Genomic DNA, 20,411 nt, shown 5'->3' with positions numbered 1-20,411 from the left:
TCAGGTGGAATAGAGTGTGATCCCTGGTGGGAAGATCTCCTGGAAGGGGAAATGGCAACCTCTTCCAGTATTCTTGCCTGAAAAATTCCATGGACAGTCTATCTAGTCGCAAAGAGTCAGACTCAGATGAGCAACTACACGACAACACGACAGACTTTGCAAAGAATCTGACATGACTGAGTGTCTGAGCACCCAAGAATAGCCTTCTCTCGCCAGAAATAGAGCCTTATTAGTGTTCTCTGTCATTTTATTTTACAGTATATCTTTGTATTTTGGAAATGTTGCTGAAAGTCTGAAAAGTAGGAGTTGCTGATATAATTTGAACTTGGGGAAATGACTAAGCTTGACATCAAGTGAGAACAAGAAAATTCTATCTTTAGTCTCTTCAAAAATCTAGGATGTTATAAGAAAATCTAGGATGTATGTAATAAAAACAAGAAGTTGCAAGTTACATTGGATCTATCCTCAAAGATTACCTTTGTATCTGCTGTAAAAAATTAATAAACAGAAACCTCAATTAAATAGAATGCACATCAGCAGGAGGAGCTCTCCTGCTCTGTGATGACGCAGATCCCAACAGGTAGAAGAAGGACTCCTTTCCTGGCAAGGACACAGCCAATGAAAAACCATGGACTCTGTTTATGAAAGTCCTCCCAACTTCCTTTTCCCCTCTATAAAAGTATTCTCCTTCCCTTGCTGTGAGAGAGACTTGTTCCCAGCTCAGCAGACTTGCAGACCCTGAAATGTAATTCTCTATTGATCTCAAATCAATCTCTGTTGGAGAAATATCTGGCAGTCTGTCTGTTTCATGTCAATATTATTTAAAGGATTAAACATTTTACTAAAAAAATTCCATTTTGTATAAACATTTCTGATTTTATAAAAACTTAGATTCACATTTTATATTTTGAGAAAAATTAAATTCTTTAGCACGTAACTATTCATCATAAGTGGGGCTTCCCAGGTGGCCCTAGTGGTCAAGCACCCACCTGCCAATGCAGGGGACATAAGAGACGTAGGTTCAATCCTTGGGGCAGGAAAGTCCCCTGGAGGAGGGCATGGCAACTCACTCCAGCATTTGCCTGGAAAATCGCACAGACAGACAACCCTGGAGGGCGACAACCCTGGAGGGCTACAGTCCATAGGGTCACAAGGATTCGGACACGACTGAAGCAACTTCATGCACACGTGCATTCATCGTAAATATGTAGGTGAAATGAAAGATATGCATTTTTATATATAAAATTGTATTTATAATTTTGCATCTACCAAATTTTATTCCTTTGCTATCATTATTGCCACAATGGAATTATTTAAAATGCAAGAAACTGTAAGAACGTCTTAAGAAAAGTCAAAGAAATATAAAGCATATGAAACAGCAGTATTTTAACTTACACTGTCTCAGATGGCTTATTACTTTTCAAAATGTCAAATATAATTAGTCACAATTTTGAATTTTTCTAAACGGACAGGCACAATGTTAAATGGGACACGACTTTTGCAGAATCCTAACTTGTTTTTATAAAAAAAAATAAATATCCCTGATGAAATGTTATCACCTCAATTTTTCAATTTTAATGAGGAAGTATTCACATGGAACAAAACTAGCTCGTTCACTTAACTTGCAGAGGGCTTTTAGATTTAATTAAGACTAGTTTTTAAAAGATATAAAGTATTGAGGTTAAATGCAAACAGAGTTTTATTCTAGTCTGTATAATAATAGAAAAGAATACCTTGTAATTAGATTGCCATTAGTGCATTAACTTGGTGGAAGTGGAGGTGGAAGTAGTGAGGGTGAGGTTGGGTTTGGAAGAAAGCATTATTAAATGACATATTGAGAAATGTAAATGTAAAAATGAGATATTGAGAAATGTAAATGTAAAAGTGACATATTAAGAAATGTAAATTATAAAGGAAATATAATGACCCCAACATCTTCCTGAAAGTACTGGCCATGTCAGTAAGAAGGAAACAAGAAATGCAGTACAAATAGCTCTTTTAAAATGTGTAGTCTAAGCAGTAGGCCAATGTACTTTTTTATTCTGTATTTAAAAAAAAAAACAAAAAACCATAATCAGGCTTCCCTGCTGTCTAGTGGTAAAAAATCCACCTGCCAATGCAGGAGACGTGAGTTTGATCCCTGATATGGGAAGATCCCACGTGCTGTGGAGCAGCTAATCCATGCACCACAACTACTGAACCTGTGCTCTGGAGCCAGGGAGCCACAGCTACTGAAGCTCACACACCTACAGCCTGTGCTCCACAACCAGAGAAGCCCTGCACTGCGACCAGAGGGTAGCCCCACTTGCCACCACTAGAGAAAAGCCTGAGCAGAAACGAAGACCCAGTCAAGACAAACATAAATAAAGTTATGAAGAAAAATGATCAAAATACAATTATGTCCAATGAAGGATTTGAAATTTCCCAATGATTATGCTGCAGGGAGCAAAGGCATACATAAACTGATCAGGGAGTAAGGGGTTAAGCTGTACAAAACTCACTCATCAGAGAAAAGGTCATGGACTGATATTACCAAAATTTGATTAGACTCAGGATCCATGTGCTAGAAATCAATGCGTTCCTGGCTTCTGCTGTCTCCTCTGTAATATGTCATTCTCCAGGGTCCTCTCTTCTCATAGGAGGGCGTACCAGTGTTATATCCTCTCTGATGCACAAACACAGCAAGAAATTGGGAAGGATTTGCAGGTTAAAACAGACAGAGATTGTAATTCCTACAGCTGAGGGACTCGGAAAGCAGAAATGGGAAAAAAAAGGGCTGTGACTGTGAAGTTAAAAGATTTGTCATGCTGGTCAATGCCCACAGGAAAAAGAAAACTGGTCCTGGGATCTCAGAGTGGTTTGCAACCTTCCAAGTACAATCTAGTCAAAATAGAATAAATCCACAAAGGGCCTTGCACTTCAAATTGCTGCAAAGTGGTTGTAGAACAGGGAATTACCAAAGTAATCGGATTTAACAGATTAAGATACAAAAACAATGAATACAAAAATAAATAAGTAAATAAATATAAATCCACTTCAAAGTAGGGTTAAGTTTCACAGGTTCTTGTTTCATGTGATCTTAAAGACACCAAGAGGAGCAGAAATACCTGCTTTTTCTTACTGAAACTGTATTTATCTCATTTAAATAAAGTGGTACATGCATGCTCAATCACTCAGTTTTGTTCAACTCTTTGCAACCCCATTGACTGTAGCCCTTCAGGCTTCTTTGTCCATGGGATTCTATAGGCAAGAATACCGGAGTGAGTTGCCATCTTCTCCAGAGGCTTTTCTAGCCAGAGTCGGATGGAACTCACGTCTCCTGCAGCGGCAGGGGGATTCTTTACCCCTGAGCCACCTGAGAAGCTCCAAATAAAGTGGTAGACAGCGTTTATTATACTTTTACTACCAAACAGAACAAAATGTTCTACATTTTAAGGTGCATTAACTCATTTTTATTTTCATTATCACAATAGTCCTATGACATAGACATTGTTACTCCCATTTCGTAGATGAGTACACTCAGTCTTAGATAAATAGCTTGCCCATGGCCACACAGCTCATGGGTCTGTGTCACTAAAGTTCTTATTTATAAACACTGCCCATGTCGATTGATGCTGATCACTTGATAAACTTGTTTCATCCTGGTTGCAGTTTACTGTCATTTCTGCTTTTAACTCCACCTGCTTATCTGGGGGCTCAGTCGGTAAAGTGTCTGCCTGCAGTGTGGAAGACGGAAGACCTGGGTTCAATCCCTGGGTTTGGAAGATTCTCTGGAGAAGGAAATGGCAACCTACTCCAGTATTCTTGTCTGGAAAATCCCATGGACAGAGGAACCTGATAGGCTACAGTCCATGGGGTCGCAAAGAGTCAGACACGACTGAGTGACTTCACTTTCTTTTCTTTTTTTCTCTTTCTTCCACAGATTCTCTTTGAATTATAGCCGTATTCCTTTCCATTCTATGTTCCTTTATTTTCTTTCTTTTTTTTTGGTAGTTGCTCTTTATTTCTCTAACATCCTGTACACATTGACACCCTCCCCTCCCAACAAACACACATCCCTCACAGTACCTGGTCTCCTTTGCATTTTTCTAACCATGAAGATTTTTACTACTAGGCTTCTCCTCACACAAATCTCAGCCCAATTTCAGCTCAAATACCACGTTCTCAATGAGACTATCTTTGACCATCCAATCTACATCTCTTGTGAAGCCTCTACTACATTATCATGTTTTATTTTCTCTATGAGTGAGTGAAGTTGCTCAGTTGTGTCTGACTTTTTGTGACCCCATGGACAATAGCCAACCAGGCTCCTCTGTCCATGGAATTTTCCAGGCAAGAATACTGGAGTGGGTTGCCATTTCCTTCTCCAGGGGATCTTCCCGACCCAGGGATCGAACCCAGGTCTCCTGCATTGTAGGCAGACGCTTTACCGTTTGAGCCACCAGGGAAGTCCGTCCTATTTTCTCTATAGGACTTACTAACAGTTAAAACTATTTTGTCTTTGTTTGGTGGTTAGAATGTAATATCCATGCGATTATTTTAACTCATAGAAGAATAGTTCATGATGTGTGGTAATACATTAATAAATATTTGGGGATAAATGGGGCTGTCATGGTTCAAATACCAAGCTTGCAGGTAATGCAAGTTGAATAACACTTTTTTTTTTTTCTTCATGATATAAATAAGTAAATCCTCTTTCGTCTTCTCCAAGATTTTGGTCTATATTTTTGTGAGTACTTATTTTTGTTCTTTTTCAAGATGGTATTTGGGTCAGTTTTCTTTTTACTGCAAGTGCAAGAACTTCAAACTCTCAGGAGAAAATATTTGGAAATTCTTTGAGGCAGTTGCTATACCATTTGGGAAAAATAACTGAAGCTAAGCAGGATATGAAGTGGAAACTTTGCAACTTTCCTTTCAGTTCACTTCACTGGAATTCAGTTCCTAATAGACCCAAAGCACTTTATGTAGTTTAGAACTGCAGGCAAATCATACCTTCCTCTGGACATTCTTTGAAGGCAGAAAAATGTAATACTGGGAAGAAACATAGCATTATATAATTATTCACTCCTTTGCTCTGAAAATAATGCTGCTCATGGAATCTTCTAAGTATTCTACTTATGTTGCAGGCATTTAGTGCATATATATGCCCAGAGCATTGCATGTGACACTGAAATTATTAACATCAAAGCTTTAAGCTTCATCTTTCCTGGAGTTCACACTCCTATTGGCATGGCTGGGGACAGCACTTAATGTTCTTTTCCTGAATCCTTAAGGAATTTCTTGCAAGATAGAGAACCTTGTTCTAGGTATTAATTACCTTACATGTCCTACCACGTGGATAATTATGCTTGATGATAGAATGGCCTGGGATATACACCCAAATGGAAAAAAAAAATGGCACAGAAAATTGATCATCAGAAGTAATAATGATTAAAAAAAATTATATATAGTAGCATGTATACCTTTATTGGGCTCCCCTGGTGGCTCAGCTGATAAAGAATCTGCCTGCAATCTGGGAGATCTGGGTTCAGTCCCTGCGTTGGGAAGATTCCTTGAAGAAGACAGTAGCTATCCACTCCAGTATTCTGGCCTGGAGAATTCCATGGACTGTACAGCTATTTGGGAGATTCTGTATATATTTTTCATAAACAAATTAGCGTAACCAACCAAGTAGCCTTAAATATTAGTGAGTAATGGGAAAATTTGTAATCAAATCTATACAAATCAAATCAAACAACATCTATTAAAAATTGGTTAATACTGTTCCATAATCAGAAGCCATACTATTGAGCAGAGACATCCTAATATACTCACTACTTTAAAATCATGGTGTGCCGAATGCCAATCAATGAAAAGTTTCCCTTCTAGAAAGTCAAATGATTCTTATTAAGGAAAAAGAAATTATTAAAATATGGTACTGATGAGTATGAACATGATTGCATTTGACTTAAGAACTAAAAATGGGGAAAATGAGATATAAACTTGTTATTTTACTGTAAAAATAAAATATTACTTATATTACTATTGCTACTAATCTTCTTAGTAATATAAAACTTGCAATACCACTTTTTTAAAGTGTGTATATATTATTTTTTGAATAAGAAAAAAATGTAAAAATACATCATAAGCAAATAAGCATACATATATATAAAGGATGTTCTTTGATGCATGGGTTTAATAATAAAAGGGACAATTTAAACACCCAATAAGACAAGACTGGTGAAAATATAATTATACATAATGGAATATGCTAAAGCTATCAAAATAACATTGTGGAATATTATTTAATGGCATAAGAAATATTCATTATGTATTATGAATGAATATAAAATGTAAATGAATATAAAACAGATTATAAAACAGTATGATTTCAATAGCAGTTGTTAACATTAGTTGATTTCCTTTTATGTGGTAGGCACTGAATTAAGTGCTATTCATGCATTTTTCTCATTTGCTTTCCATAATAGTCCCATGGAATGGGTAATGTTGGTGAATCTAAGTGACATTAAACAAGGATATAAAATATGTACAATAATGATTCTGTGTTTTAAAATAAATAAAACTAAAATATACAAGTGTATGTGTGTGTGTGTGTGTATATTTAAAGTCAAAATACACATACACTTGCATATTTACACACACACATTAGTGGTTATCTCTGGTGGTAGGATGATATTCATTTTATCCTTCCTGCTAATTTGTATTTTTGATCTTCTAGAATAAAAACAAGTGCATCCATGGGTGCTAAGTTGCTTAAGTCCTGTCCGAGTCTTTTTGAGCCTAAGGGCTGTCACCCATCAGGCTCTTCTGTCCATGGGGATTCTCCAGGCAAGAATACTGGAGTGGGTTGCCATGCCCTCCTCCAGGGGATCTGCCCCACCCAGGGATCGAACCTGCATCTCTTGTGTCTCCTGCAGTGGCAGGTAAGTTCTTCACCACTAGTGCCACCTGGGAAGCCCCAGAACAAACACATATGGAACATTTAATTTAAAAATTAAGTAAAGATCATTTAATCTTGTCTACATAAAGCATTTATTAACTCCTTATTGTGTGTCAGACACATTACTGGGTTTGGAGGATGCTAAAATAAAAAGATAGAGTTTTTGTCTCTTTATAAATATATTTTATTTTTTTCCAAGATAATCCCTTAACTATCATCATGATGATATATGGAGACTCCCAAGCTGGATTATGCTATTACAAGAAAACTTATATTTTTCAAATACCATAGTATACTCTGATTACAGTTAACAGTATGTAAACTTTAATAGTTTACAGTGTCACACTTTATTTTTTTGGGCTCCAAAATCACTGCAGATGGTGATTGCAGCCATGAAATTAAAAGACGCTTACTCCTTGGAAGAAAAGTTATGACCAACCTAGATAGCATATTCAAAGGCAGAGACATTACTTTGCCGACTAAGGTCCGTCTAATCAAGGCTATGGTTTTTCTTGTGGTCTTGTATGGATGTGAGAGTTGGACTGTGAAGAAGGCTGAGCACCGAAGAACTGATGCTTTTGAACTCTGGTGTTGGAGAAGACTCTTGAGAGTCCCTTGGACTGAAGGGAGATCCAACCAGTCCATTCTGAAGGAGATCAGCCCTGGGATTTCTTTGGAAGGAATGATGCTAAAGCTGAAACTCCAGTACTTTGGCCACCTCATGCGAAGAGTTGACTCATTGGAAAAGACTCTGATGCTGGGAGGGATTGGGGGCAGGAGGAAAAGGGGACGACAGAGGATGCGATGGCTGGATGGCATCACCGACTCGATGGACGTGAGTCTGAGTGAACTCCAGGAGATGGTGATGGACAGGGAGGCCTGGCGTGCTGCGATTCACGAGCTCACAAAGAGTTGGACAAGACTGAGTGACTGAACTGAACTGAACTGAAACTTTAATAGAAAGAAATCAATATGTTACAAAGTTTTTCATAAGAGGACACATAAAACAGACAAAATACATATAATATTTTGGTTTGTCTAACATAAACCTTTGGAGTTTTTATGCTGATAAGCTTTGCTATTTTAATATTTCAGTTATCCCACTTGGTTGTCTCCTTCATTCAACAAACTAATTCAGCACTTACTCTGTGCCTGATAGTTTTTTTTTTTTTTTTAATGACTAGGAATGTAGCACTGGACATGAATGATAAATTCTGTGTCCTAGAATACTTAAATCCTGGTGAGGGAGGCAAAGATAAGTACACACACACACATACACACACACACTCACAAGTACACACATACACAAGAGAATACAGTTAGTTTTATTTCCATTAGCCATAATTAGTATCTTAGACAAAATTATCTTGCCCAGTGTGTATGTTTTCAAGATTTTCTTCAGAGCATTAAAGCTCACCACAATCTAATTTATATCTTTTTCACTCTATAACTAATCATTTCACCTATAGCCTCCCTTTAGGTTAATCTTTCTTATTTGCCACTATTAACTGATATTGCTATGATACTATTTTTCAAACTCCAGAAATACATTATGAAATAGATGAAATGTGTGCAAACCATCAGTTTTGTATTAAAATGGAACACAAATGCAAGCAAACAATAAAAAATATCAGAGTGCTCTATAACTAGTAAGAATAAGTAGTGTTTCTTGACATTTTTTCAAAGCTAAGGTGATTGAGTTTAATGTAAAATATATTTCTTACAGAAGATCATGATCAAAAATTTGAAAGCCACACTATACTCTTAAATTATAATGCTCTCCATATTACAGTCTGCTCAAAGACATAGTATAACAACCTATTTTTTACCTAATTATATATTTTATTATCAACTCTTGTCACTGGCATGCAATCTTTTCTTCTCCATTGTTTTCTTTAAACTCAGATTTATTTATCTCTTCAAATTAGATAGATTAATTATTTGATGAGTTGATTAATTTTTTATTGGAGTATAGTTACTTTACAACGTGGTGTCAGTTTCTGCTGTACAGCAAAGTAAATCAGCTACACATATACATATGTTTGCTCTTTTTTTGATATCCTTTCCATTTAGATCACCACAGAGCATGATAGAGTTCCCTGTGCTATACAGTAAGAACCCATTAATTAGCTATTTTATACATAGTAGTGTTTATATGTCAATTCTAACCTCCCCATTCATCCCACCACTCCCTCCTCCCCCTTTGGTATCTTTTCATTTGTTGTTTGTTCTCTGTGTCTCTATTTCTGCTTTGCAAATAAGATCATCTACATCATTTTCTAGATTCTACATATATGCAAAGCCATTTCTTTATGAAGCACCATTTTTACCCAAATTAAGAACTCATATTTATCTTAACTACTGTTGTTCTTGGTTAGTCACTAAGTGGTTCACTTCAGTTCAGTTCAGTCACTCGGTCGTGTCCGACTCTTTGCAACCCCATGGACTGCAGCACGCCAGGCCTCCCTGTCCATCACCAACACCTGGAGTTTACTCAAACTCATGTCCATCGAGTCAGTGATGCCATCCAGCCATCTCATCCTCTGTCACCCCCTTCTCATCCCACCTTCAATCTTTGCCAGCATCAGGGTCCTTTCAAATGAGTCAGTACTTTGCATCAGGTGGCCAAAGTATTGGAGTTTCAGCTTCAACATCAAACCTTCTAATGAATATTCAGGACTGATCTTTAGGATGGACTGGTTGGATCTCCTTGCAGTCCAAGGGACTCTCAAGAGTCTTCTCCAACACCACAGTTCAAAAGCATCAAATCTTCGGCACTCAGCATTTTTTATAGTCCAACTCTCACATCCAAACATGACTACTGGAAAAACCATGGCTTTTCGGAACTTTGTTGGCAAACTAATATCTCTGCTTTTTAAATGCTATCTAGGTTGGTCATAACTTTCTTTCCAAAGAGCAAGCGTCTTTTAATTTCATGGCTGCAGTCACCATCTGCAGTGATTTTGGAGCCGAAAAAAATAAAGTCTGTTACTGTTTCCATTGTTTCTCGTCTATTTTCCATGAAGTGATGGGACCAGATGCCATGATCTTTGTTTTCTGAATGTTGAGTTTTAGCTAATTTTTTCTCTCCTCTTCCATATTCATCAAGAGGCTCTTTAGTTCTTTGCTTTCTGCCATAATGGTGGTGTCATCTGCTTATCTGAGGTTATTGATATTTCTCCCAGCAATCCTGATTCCAGCTTGTGCTTCACTCAGCCCAGCATTTCTCAAGATGCACTCTGCATATAAGTTAAATAAGCAGGTGACAATGTACAGCCTTGACATGCTCCTTTTCAGATTTGGCACTAAGTCCTATCTGACTCTTTTGTGACCCCATGGACTGTAGCCCATCAGGCTCCTTGTCCATGCTATTTCCCAGGCAAGAACCCTGGAATGGGTTGCCATTTCCTTCCCCAGGGGATATTCCCTACATTTTAACTATGAGACTGCTTTACTAACACTCCTCAAAATGCACATGGAAGGAAGTATGGCAGAAGTAGTATTTTTATCATATTCCTTTCAGAACAGCATTAATTATGTCCTTATAGTTTTTGCTCAATAAATCAAGTTTCAGTTCAGTTCAGTCGTTCAGTAAGGTCCGACTCTTTGCAACCCCATGAATCACAGCACACCAGGCCTCCCTGTCCATCACCAACTCCCAGAGTTCACTCAGACTCATGTCCATCGAGTCGGTGATGCCATCCAGCCATCTCATCCTCTGTCGTCCCCTTCTCCTCCTGCCCTCAATCTTTGCCAACATCAGGGTCTTTTCCAGTGAGTCAACCCTTCGCATGAGGTGGCCAAAGTATTGGAGTTTCAGCTTCAACATCAGTCCTTCCAATGTACACCCAGGACTGATCTCCTTTAGGATGGACTGGTTGTATCTCCTTGCAGTCCAAGGGACTCTCAAGAGTCTTCTCCAGCACCATAATTCAAAAGCATCAATTCTTCAGTTTTCTTCACCGTCCAACTCTCACATCCATACATGGCTACTGGAAAAACCATACCCTTGACTAGATGGACCTTTGCTGTCAAAATAGTGTCTCTGCTTTTAAATATGCTATCTATGTTGGTCATAACTTTCCTTCCAAGGAGGAAGTGTCTTTTAATTTCATGGCTGCAATCACCAACTTCAGTGATTTTGGAGCCCCAAAAAATAAAGTCTGACACTGTTTCCACTGTTTCCCCATCTATTTCCCATGAAATGATGGGACCAGATGCCATGATCTTCGTTTTCTGAATGTTGAGCTTTAAGCTAACTTTTTCACTCTCCTCCTTCACTTTCATCAAGAGGCTTTTTAGTTCCTCTTCACTTTCTGCCATAAGGGTGGTGTCATCTGCATATCTGAGGTTGTTGATATTTCTCCTGGCAATCTTGATTCCAGGTTATACTTCTTCCAGCTCAGCGTTTCTCATGATGTACTCTGCATAGAAGTTAAATAAGCAGGGTGACAATATACAGCCTTGATGTACTCCCTTTCCTATTTGGAATCAGTCTGTTGTTCCATGTCCAGTTCTAACTGTTGCTTCCTGATCGGCATACAGGTTTCTCAAGAGACAGGTCAGATGGTCTGGTATTCCCATGTTTTTAAGAATTTTCCTCAGTTTATTGTGATCCTTGAATTTGAATTGGGTAGATAGTAGATTTAAATACAGAAAATAATCATAGAAATACCCAAGAGTTTTCCTAGTACAAGAATGAAAATATGGAGAGATTTTAATCTGATATAGCAATGCCAAATGAGTTTTATGTTCTTTTTTGTTGGTCTGTACCTAGCACATAAGAGTTATTCAATAAAAGACATTTCTCAAAAGAGTTTCTTGCTTAAAAAGTCTTAACACCCTGATCTACTTAAAAATTTCTAATTTTCTAAATGGAAAATGTCTGTTGAAAAAAGAAACATGGCAGAGAGCTTTTGATTATTAGGTTGTTGGTTTATAACACATTTTCTGCACTTTTACTGTCCTAGTGTGTCAGAAAATTACTTGAAGAGCTTAGCTTTCCTCTAACTTTTCATAATAAATAATATTTAAAAATTTTGAATGTTGTTGACTGCAATACAAACTTCGGTAAACACAAAGGAAAAGAAAGTAACCTGGAACAGAATGATTCTAAAGAGTGTTTGTTACAATAGAATTTCATTTAGTCTGAACATTTGATTTCTTTTCGTTGTGTTTTCTACTTGTCAAAATATTTTTAATTATATTAGAATTAATCATCAATAGATATTGTAGTAAATACTAGTGAAATATAACTGGAATTTTAAAATACTGATTATCAACACATTTTTATCTTTGCACAGTTTTCACACCAAGTAAGACTTCTCATTCAGATTTACTAGAAATCAAATCCCATAAAATGGTGTTGAGGTTTAATGCAGTAACATATCCCCATGGAGAAGCATGCACAGAAGATGGCAGTAAGCATATTAAACGTAAACTATAATTTGGCATAAATGACCATAACAACACTAGATATATAATATGAAATACACAGAACTAACTTTGAACATTCATCTTAATAGCAAAAGATTGGCAGTTTGCTCTGTCACATAGTTCTAACACAGAAATAATGAAGCATGCCAAAACAGAATAACCACATTTTAGTACCCTGGGCCAGGAATAATGACAAATTAGAAATCTTCTCTCCCTGTCAAATACCCTCATTTAGTTACATTACTCAGCATCATGTGAGAACTACAGGAAAAATTTCAATTTAACAGTGGAGAAGTTTGATGTGCTTAAGTTAATTAAAAATGTAAAGCAAGGCTTCATAAGTTCTAATATGATTCTAATAGTTTAATTTATAAAATATGGCTAACTAGAAAAGGATACACATTATTAATTGATGAAACAGTATTTTATGCATAGCCATACAATGAACATTAGTAGGCATGGGAAGATACTCAGAATACTTAAACAAGTGTCCTTATTATGGGTTGCTCTCACAGTTGCTGTCAATGGAATGCCATTGACAAAGTGGCTGTAGTTTTCATAAGTGTGAGCGTCTGAGGAGCCAAGATGTCTATATCATTGAGGGGGACAGTAGAAATTCTTTATAGCAATTTGGGAAAAGGGCATTTTGAGTCAAATAAGATAATGCAAAGAGAACTGACTGCTGATGTTTGGGCTCAGAGGGTTAGAGTCAAATAGGAAGTGGGGAATGGGTTGGAAGAAGAGGACAGATAGTGAGTAAAATGGAGGGAATGTAAATTTAAAACGTCGAGCTACACAAAATTTTACATTTTAACACATTCTCAATGTTCTTGTTTAGGGATGTATACAAGAAAATAAATTTTGAGAAATAAGGGTATTTATTTCACCATAGAGATAATGCCCTCACTGAATATAAAAACCATAGAAAGGAGTATTTACCCATGAGAGTGGTTAAATAAATCCTGGTACACACATAGAAGGAGATGCTATCTACTTCAGTTCAGTTCAGTCCAGTCACTCAGCTGTGTCTGACTCTTTGTGACCCATGGATTGCAGCACGCCAGGCTTCCCTGTCCATCACCAACTCCTGGAGCTTGCTCAAACTCATGTCCATCTAGTCAGTGATGCCATCCAACCACTTTATCTTCTATCATCCCCTTTTCCTCCTGCCTTCAATCCTTCTCAGCATCAGGGTCTTTTCAAATGAGTCAGTTCTTCGTATCAGGTGGCCAAAGTATTGGAGCTTCAGCATCAGTCTTTCCAATGAATATTCAGGACTGATTTCCTTTAGGATTGACTGGTTTGATCTCTTAGTTCAAGGGACTCTTAAGAGACTTGTCCAACACTACAGTTCAAAATCGTCAGTTCTTTGGGATTTATCTTTCTTTATGATCCAACTCTCACATCCATACATGACTGCTGGATAAACCATAGCTTTGACTAGACAGACATTTGTTGGCAAAGTAATGTCTCTGCTTTTTAATATGCTGTCTAGGTTGGTCCTAGCTTTTCTTCCAAGGAGCAAGCATCTTTTAATTTCATGGCTGCAGTCACCATCTGCAGTGATTTTGGAGCTCCCCGCCCCCCAAATAAACTCTCACTGTTTTCATTGTTTCCCCATCTATTTGCCATGAAGTGATTGGGCCAGATGCCATGATCTTAGTTTTTTGAATGTTGAGTTTTAAGCCAGCTTTTTCGCTCTCCTCTTTCACTTTCATCAAGATGCTTAGGCTGTTTACTATGACCAGTGCATTCTCTTGGCAAAACCTCATTAGCTTTTGCCCCACTTCATTTTGACCCCAATGCCAAACCTGCCAGTTACCACAGGTATCTCTTGACTTTTGCATTCCAGTTCCCTATAAGGGAGAGGACATCTTTTTTGGGTACTAGTTCTAAACGATCTTGTAGTTCTTCATAGAACTGTTCAGCTTCAGCTTCTTTGGCATTAGTCATTGGTGCATACTGCTGCTGCTAAGTCGCTCCAGTCGTGTCCGACTGTGCGACCCCATGGACGGCAGCCCAGCAGGCTCCCCCATCACTGGGATTCTCCAGGCAAGAACACTGGAGTGGGTTGCCATTTCCTTCTCTAACACATGAAAGTGAAAAGTGAAAGTGAAGTCGCTCAGTTACTGTGATATTGAATGGTTTGCCTTGGAAATGAACAGAGATTATTCTGTCATTTTTGAGACTGCACCCAAGTACTGCGTTTCATATGCTTTTGTTGACTATGAGGGCTACTCCATTTCTTCTAAAGGATTCTTGCCCACAGTAGCAGATATAATGGTCATCTGAATTAAATTTGCCCATTCCAGTCCATTTTAGTTCACTGATTCCTAAAATGTCAATGTTTACTCTTGCCATCTCCTGTTTGACCACTTCGAATTTACCTTGATTCATGGACCTAACATTTCAGGTTCCTATGCAATATTGTTGTCTACAGCATTGGACTTTACTTCCATCACCAGTCACATCCAAAACTGGGTGTTGTTTTCACTTTGGCTCCATCTCTTCATTCTTTCTGGAGTTATTTCTCCCCTCTTCTCCATTAGCATATTGGGCACCTACTGACCTGTTGAGTTCATCTTTTAGTGTCATATCTTTTTGCCTTTTCATACTGCTCATGAGGTTCTCAAGGCATGAATACTGAAGTGGTTTTCCATTCCCTTCTCCAGTGGACCACATTTTGTCATTAAGTATGCACTTATGTTGTTATTTGTCATTAGATTATATGCTTAATATACCCCAAGTTTCATTGCAGCACTATTTACAATAGTCAGGACATGGAAGCAATCTAAATGTCCACCAACAGAGTAATGGAAAGAAGATGTGGGACATATACACAGTGCAATATTGTGTGTGTGTGTCCTCAGCCACTCAGTTGTGTCTGACTCTTACTCTGCTATAAAATGGAATGCAATTTCACCATTTTCAGAGATGTGCATGGACCTGGAGACTGTAATACAGAGTAAAATAAGTTGAAACAAACACCATATATTAATGCATATTTGTGGAATCTAGAAAAAGGGTATAGATGAGCTTATTTGAAAAGCAGAAATAGAGACATGGACATAGAGAACAAACATATGGATGCCAAGAGGGGAAGCAGGGTGTGGGATGGATTGAGAGATTGGAATCGACATATCCATACTACCATATATAAAGTAGATAACTAATAACAACCTACTTTATGGCACAGGGAACTCTACTCAATACCCTGTAATGCCTTATATGGGAAAAGAATCTAAAAAGTGAATATATGTGTATGTATAAGTGACTCACTTTGCACAGCAGAAAGAAATACAGCATTGTGAATCAACTATACTCCAATAATTTTTTTTTTAATGAAACAAAATGCAGGGCTTCCTTTTTCTCTACCATACAGCTCTACCTGGTTCAATCTGACATGACTGCTTGCCTGAGTTCCAGGTTGATGGAAAGGCAACTGAAAATTAGACCCCTCTTTATAGGCTCAGTGGCTGAAGAACCTGCCTGCAATGCAGGAGATATGAGTTCAATCCCTGGATTGGGAAGATCCCTTTGAGGGGGGCATAGCAACCGACTCCAGTATTCTTACTTGGAGAATCCCATGGACAGAGGAGCCTGGTGGGCTGTAGTCCATGGTGTTGCAAAGAGCTGGGCATTACTGAAGTGACTAAGCACCAGAGCATGATAGAGCTCTCTGCCCTGTGTTGCCTAAACTGGCACAAATGTGTTTAAATATCACCTTAATTCATATTTTATTAAGAATACATTAATATTTCCAAAGCATTGCCATTTCACATGTAGTGATGACATTATAATAAAGCATAAATACATCATGAAACACTTGAGGTTAAAATGAATAATACTATTGAATTTCAAAATCTACAGGCACAGTTAGTATACTCCCTTGGCTTTAAAGAAAAAATAATCTGAATTGCACATTTACTTGGCTATATAATCACATTCTGCATCATTCTCCCTACAAGAAGTATTTCAATTTAAGCCTCTAAAAATGTTATTTAAAACATTCAAATATAAAGGTAAAGATGGCAAAGTTTTTGTAGGTATAATTTCAAAGGTATCTAGTGAGACTTCATTATATTCTAACTGTGATTATTGCTTTGAAATTGGCGATAACAGATCATGGGTTTTCTACTTTATAGTCCTCTATTCACACTTTTATCAGATTAAGTCAGTCTGTAACTTCTTGAATAGTAGCCTTGTGGCAACATTTTTACCAGGCATACAAATCTTATTCTCTCACTGTCATCCTTTGGCTATTCTCTTGATGTTCATTGCAACACACACGGTTGCTACAGCCTGACGGATTTTTCCTGACTCTAATTTAGCTATTTTTCATGACTCATTATCTAGCAGTCACCACCACAAGAGTTATTGAGCATTCACTTTGTACGAAATCCTGTCCTCTATGGTGAAAGGCAGGGGGTGACAAAGGAAATAAAATACTTCTTCCCTGCTGTCAGTGACATTACAATCTAATGGGCTTTAAAAATCTCCGCTGTCTTAGTGTTTAGCCTGGTGCCATATCAGTTTCTGTCTTAGTATTAAACACACCAGACATTCACTATAACACCTTTTACTACAGAGCAGAATTTGCTTTGAAGAAGATTCATTTTGACACTATCCTTGGTTAATGATAAATTCAAAAGACTATGTTTTCATGGATATTGAGGACAATTTTATATGTCACTTTAGAATAATACATTTATTTAAATAGCATTTTACATTTAAACTATTAAAATATGTAGTATATACATGTTTATTGTATAAATATTTACATTTATTTTATTTTTATATAGGTATATACAAACTTACTACTAACAGAAAAAATGGTTGATATTATGACAGTTTTAAAGCTGAGGAAATCTAGACTTACAGTAGATTCTATTTCTGCTGGCAGAGTATGATTAGAAGTCAATGTCTTATTTTCAAGACAAGAGTTTGGAATGAATTTCTGGTTTAAGAAAAGCAAACCAATAAGCATTTGCAAAGAATGTGTTTAGGTAAGAGGTCAATTGAATATTGCCACTAATTGTTGTCTACTTTGGGTAAAACACTGCTAATGCATTGCTGCCATCTGAAATATATCTTATGTAAACAAAATAAGTCCATAAATTTAGCAAATATGGTATGTATTTACAATAAAATAGTTTTATCTGTTTTATTGAGAAAAATAACCTTATATTATCTTTTTATTTGATATGGAACTATAGAACTTATTCAACTGATAAAAATTTTATCTTACCTAATTATAACATGATAGATACAACATGCAAAGCTGTATATAGGCAGGGGTTATATTTAAAGCTTGAAGGATGTACAATTAGCTTAACAAATATACTGAGAAGAATCTCCAATTGTCTAATGTCTCATCATTACACTTTGAATACTATTATTGTTCTGGCAGCCTATAGGTCTTGCTTACTAGCATCTAATCTTAAAAAGATAAAGGATGTTTAGGTTGAGCTATTTCTTAGTTTAACAACTTTTGGAGCATTTTAGAATGCCCTCTGATCATTATAGCTCATACCCTTACAGAGATCAAAATCTATCCAGAGAATACCTTAGTGGTTATATTCTTCCCATGAGGTAATTTTAAATGGCTATACTTCACTCTAGGCTGTGAAGTATATTTTTCTTCCTCTTTACATTGAGAAATAACTTTTATAGAATCCCCAAAATAAGTTTACTTTCTAGTGGCAATATTTTAATCTCCTGCAATCTGGTAAATTATGGCCACTGTTGTTTTTTCAAGAGTAGATTTTTTGAAGATTTTTTTTAGCATTCATATTTTTTAAATGTTAGATTGACATTTTAATTTACTGATGCTAAAATTCTGGCTAACTTACAGCCAAAATAGTAATTTTTTCTGTTATCAAAAACTCAACCATTTCTTTATATTATGTAATTAATTTTCTGACATTTCCTATATTCTCATAATAAAAAATATGCCTTTTAAAAAATGAACATCTTACATTATTATGAAAATGCCAAAGATTTAGATTTACCAAGATGTAGATTGTTTGACAAATAACAAAAGTAGACTTGTATTAAAGTGTTTATTAGAGGAATCTTAGAAAAAACAGAATTCTTCAATTAATATTAAATATATGGTCAGGATATTATATAGTTGAGGTATTTTGTTTCCTATATATTCTACTTATATAAAGGAGTTTAAAAGATTCATGTTGGTATTACCTGGGATGAAACCATCTAAAATATCTGATTATTTGGTTTAACCTAAATCTATCATACTTTAAGAGAGTTGTTCATACATTTACAATTGACCTATTGATACATTTTAGGGCAAATTTGTAAGTCTTCTTAAGCCTGTATGTATAATTTATGTGACTAATTTCAATTTTATTGCCCTATTATTAATTGTAACTACACCTTCTATTTTAGTAAGCATGAAGCATATCTACACAGTTCATGCTAGGTTTGATTAGATCATTTATAGAAGTCTTCTTCATGACATTAGACCAGAAACAAATTATTGACATCAACATCACACCCAGAATATGTTGGGTTTGGTTTCTAGTAGAAGAATGTGTGTCATACTCCTAATTTTAATCATCTGGTTAAGAGAATCTTATAATGGCTTGAAAGAGTAAAGTAGGCCAAATTTCTGGGTTGGTAGAAGGCAATTATTTGCATCCTATTTGGAAATAACTAGCACATTCTGACATCATGAATATGACCAGGTGACGAGAGCAGAGTTATGTCAGTGTGTGTGCCTAAATTCAAATTCAGTAGTCAGTGTTGGGGGGGATGGTCTCCCTACCATCCTTGGACTGATGCTCTCCATGGGACCACCATGAAGATCAATAAAGTGTAAAAGATGAGAGGCAGAAAAATAGCCAGTAGCTTTTTACATATATTTACTATTGGTTTTGTATAATGAGATAAAGTAAGTTGTTGATATAAAGCAGGGATAGAAGAAGTGTGTCTGGGTCTGTGATAGATAAGATTTTCAGTGTTATGTCCAAGTCCCTTAAATGGCCCACTGACAGAAAATGGAACTTTTCATCCATTTAAAACATATTATATCTTGTTTAAAAGAAAGATGTCAAATTCTGTCACCAGAAAGACCAGTTTAGTGTCAATGAGAATCCTCTTAGAGATTCTGCATTCAAGAATAGAGAATCCCCTTTCAAACCATTTACCTTAGACTGAAGCTGGGAAGAGTATAAAGCAAGAGTGGAATAAAGAGTCAACCATTCAGAAGACATGAATTCTGAAAAACATTAATTATTCAGAAAAGGGAACTGACATGGAATAGAAATGGTTTAAGCCTCTCAGAGTGTACTCTCTCCTTGAAAGGCAAAATGAATTTTAAGTTTCTTATTGAAACATTAATGGAATGGGGAGTCCAGGCAATTTTATACAAAGAGTTTTATTTAGTTAAAAGACATATTTAAAATCTTCCAACAACCCCCATTTTACTCAGGGCAAAAGCCAAAGTATTTAAACACAAAGGCCTTCAGAGCACTGAAAATTCCTATCATTTGGTTCCTACTACCTTTAAAACTTCATCTTCTAGTATTTGTCCTTTTGACTCCTTTGAACACACATGACCCTCTTGTTATTTGCTGAATACACTCAGCATGCTATTATATAGGTCCTTCATTTTCTTTTTAATTCTTTTTGTTCTCTCTCCCAGAAATGCTCTTTATAGAGCTATTCCCTTGGGTCATTCCCTGTATCTTTCAAGTCTTTGTTCTAATCACTGTGGCTTATTGTGATCAAACTTAACCTTGACCATAGTCTATATTTTTCAACATGTGCTCTTTTAACATATAGTGTGCTTTTCTTATCATTGTGTTTTTGCTTTCTAATTTTCTTTTTTTATATATTGTTATTGTCTGACTTTCCCAACTAAAGTGAAAGTTCTATGAAGGTAGGGCTTTTTTTCCCTTTTAATCTTTCAACTGATGCATCTCCAGCATTTATAACAGTGTCCAGCAGATACTAGGCACTCCATAAATAAATATTGAATGAAAGAATTATAATACAAATTACATTTTTAAAC

Source organism: Oryx dammah, unplaced genomic scaffold (genome assembly GCF_014754425.2).
Source record: "Oryx dammah isolate SB20612 unplaced genomic scaffold, SCBI_Odam_1.1 HiC_scaffold_22, whole genome shotgun sequence".
Classification (NCBI taxonomy): Eukaryota; Metazoa; Chordata; class Mammalia; order Artiodactyla; family Bovidae; genus Oryx; species Oryx dammah.
This window is presented reverse-complemented; position numbering follows the sequence as displayed.